This window comes from Oratosquilla oratoria, chromosome 10 (assembly GCF_046742065.1).
Source record: "Oratosquilla oratoria isolate Oo_2021 chromosome 10, ASM4674206v1, whole genome shotgun sequence".
NCBI classification, from domain to species: domain Eukaryota; kingdom Metazoa; phylum Arthropoda; class Malacostraca; order Stomatopoda; family Squillidae; genus Oratosquilla; species Oratosquilla oratoria.
This window is the reverse complement of record NC_134786.1, coordinates 35,297,476-35,300,790: the sequence shown is the minus strand read 5'-3', so window position 1 is coordinate 35,300,790 and position 3,315 is coordinate 35,297,476. Positions and strand designations below refer to the sequence as shown.

Sequence of the window (3,315 nt, the reverse complement as noted above, 5' to 3'; positions counted from 1 at the left end):
GTATGTACGTATGTCCGTATGTATGTATGTATGTATGTATGTATGTATGTATGTATGTATGTATGTATGTATGTATGTATGTATGTATGTATGTATGTATGCATGCATGTTAATTTCCTGATTATATTTGCAGGACCGAACAAAAAGTGTTGCCACGATGATCTCGGCTACCCGTCCGTGGGAGACGGAACAGGCAATATTTTAGGTCAGCTCTTATAGACCCTTCCCCTTTTGGGGTGGGCGGTGCGGATCCTAAAAAAGGCCGTACAGCCACCCTGAAAGGACCTATCAGAGGCCACTGTTCCAATTTCGTGGCCTACTGACGACCATCACCTCAGGGCCGCCTCACGTGAAGGGCAGGAGCTAGGGGCTTCCAGCTGCAACCTATGCCTGCCCCCACCTCTCCGTCCCCATCGCCGGAGGAATTTTTAAGTGAATGATGATGATGGCTGATATATGAGAGACAATGGATAAATTGAGAGAAATAAGTTGAAGGGGACATGGAGTGAAACTTGTGCCTGTGATACTTGAAGTGGGAAGAGGATGCACACACCTTAGTCCACCTCAGTCAAGAAATTAACAGTCGGCACATGGAATGTGCGCACCCTACTTGACTTAACGGACAATGACAGGCCCCACCGTCGAACAGCCATCTTTGCACATGAACTAAGAAGGTATGGAGTTGATATTGCGACATTATGTGAAACCCGCCTCTCTGAAGAGGGCTCACTTATAGAAGTGGGGGAAGGCTACACCTTCTGGAAAGGCTTACCTGATGGAGCACAGCGCAATTATGGTGTAGCCTTTGCCGTCGATGATTTTAATGCAAGAGTTGGTCGCAGTTACCATCTCTGGGAAGGGGTTATTGGACGACACGGTTTTCGAAAGTGTAATGATGATGGACTACGTCTGCTGACCTTCTGCTCACAACACGACCTATCTATCACCAACACCGGTTTCCAGCTCCGTGACATGCTCAAGACGACTTGGATGCACTCAAGATAAAAAAAACATGGCATATCCTTGACTATGCCATTGTTCAGCGTAAAGATCTGCGTGATGTTGAGATAACCAGATCCATGAGAGGTGCAGATGGATAGACTGACCATCGCCTCATCCGAACAATCCTGAAGCTCCGAATACGACCTCTTGCACGCCGCCAACCACCGCATTCAAGAATAAACCTAAACTCCCTAAGCGACCCAGTAAAACGAAACTCTTTCCAGGAAAATTTAACAACACGTCTGTCAGACTCTGATCATCCTGTCTTTCCTCCAACACATGAAGGTCTAAACCAAGAGTGGGACCACATATGCAACATACTCCTTGACTCTGCAAAAAGTATCCTCGGCTCCACCGAGAAGAAACATCGCGACTGGTTGTACGAACAATCAGCAGACATCCACCGATAACTTGAAGAAAAAAGGAAAGCTCATCAAGCAACTATTAACAACCCAAGTGTAACAACACGAGCAACCTTTCCAGAAGCTAGGTCAAAGCTTCAGCAAATGACAAGAACATTTCAAAATGAATGGTGGATAACATTGGCAAGGGAAATTCAAGGATTTGCGGATACAGATAACCAGCAAGAGTTTTATAGTGCCATAAAAAGAGCATATGGACCACAAAAAAACTCAACTTACCCTGTTAGAAGTGTTGACGGAACCAGACTTATTATTGACAAAAAAGAAATGCTGGACCGTTGGGACGAGCATTACCAACACCTCCTAAACATGGGCAATCCCCCAGACCCCACTGTGTTTGACACTCTCCCAGACATTCCCTCACTACCAGAATTAGACAACATGCCCACTCGCTGGGAAGTGCATAAAGCAGTAACAAGCCTTAAAAACAACAAGGCAGCTGGTCCAGATGGCATCCCTGCAGAAATTCTCAAATATGGTGGGCATGCTATTATAGACTGCCTCCACAATATCTTCCAGAAAGTCTGGACCTCTAACTGTTGTCCACAACAATGTAAAGACGCCAACATTATTAGCATATTCAAGAAGAAAGGCGACAGGGCTACGTGTGGCAACAGCAGAGGCATCTCCCTCCTTACAACATCTGGCAAGGTGCTTACCAGGATTCTTCTCTTCTGGCTCCTCGATCACATTGCTGAAGAGGTTCTACCAGAATCACAGAATGGCTTCATAAAAGAAAGAAGCAGTGTAGACATGGTGTTTGTTGCTAGACAACTCCAAGAAAAGGCCATTGAACAACAAGATCTCCACATGATCTTTGTTGATCAAGCCAAAGCATTTGACACTGTCAACAGAACCCTGCTCTGGGAAATACTGAGGAAGTTAGGCTGCCCCCCCTACCTTCCTGGCAGTACTTAGATCCTTCCACGATAAATCAATGGTCAGAGTACTAAACTCAGGCTCAACATCAGATCCGGGGTTTTTTTTTTTTTTTTTTTTTCTTTTTTTTTTTTTAGGAACTGGTGTCAAGCAGGGATGTGTCATTGCGCCCATCCTTTTCAATCTCTTTGTGGCAGCAATCATGACAATTGCTAAGCAGAACATCAGTCCTGCAGACGGCGTCCACATCTCTTACCGTTTGCAACCTACGTAGATTGCAATCCAACACACTTGTCACCGCGGAGGCAATACATGAACTGCAATATGCGGATGACACAGCTTTTGTTAGCTCTTCCCCAAATGGGCTACAACGAACTATCAATGTTGTAGCTGAAGCCTATTCTCGATTAGGAATAGCCATTAATGTTCAGAAAACGGAAGTCCTCAATATGTGTCAATCACCTGCTCCCGAATTCCTTATTATCAACCAGCCTCTGAGAAACGTAGAAGAGTTCACTTACTTGGGATCTGTCCTAAGCTGCACAAATGATCTCACAAGTGAAGTGCAAAGGCGGATTGGACTAGCTTCTGCATCTTTTGGGAGGCTATCTCACAGAGTTTTCGTGAACAGAGACCTCACCATCACCACCAAGATCTCTGTATATAAAGCGGTCTGCCTATCCATACTGTTGCACGGAAGCAAGTCATGGGTGCTGTACCGACGTCACCTGAAAAAAAAACTGGAGGCTTTTCACACCAACTGCCTCCAACGTATACTGGGTGGGAAGTGGTGGCATAGAGTTCCACACACAGAAATTCGTAGCAGAGCACGCATTGACCCAATTGAAACTATTATATCTCAGCGTCAACTTAGATGGTTGGGTCACACGATCCGAATGCCTGCAGACAGACTCCCTCGCAAGTAAATTTATAGCGAATTAGCTGAAGGTACTTGCAGAGTAAGAAAACCCCGAAAAAGATATAAAGATCATATGAAAATGACTTTAAAAAA

At 45.0% G+C, this 3,315-nt stretch overlaps 1 pseudogene; it reads right to left on the bottom strand.

The window, feature by feature from the left end:
• Positions 1 to 849, bottom strand: part of LOC143028858 (uncharacterized) — a 6,906-nt pseudogene extending 6,057 nt beyond the window's left edge.
• Positions 850 to 3,315: the final 2,466 nt, after the last annotated feature.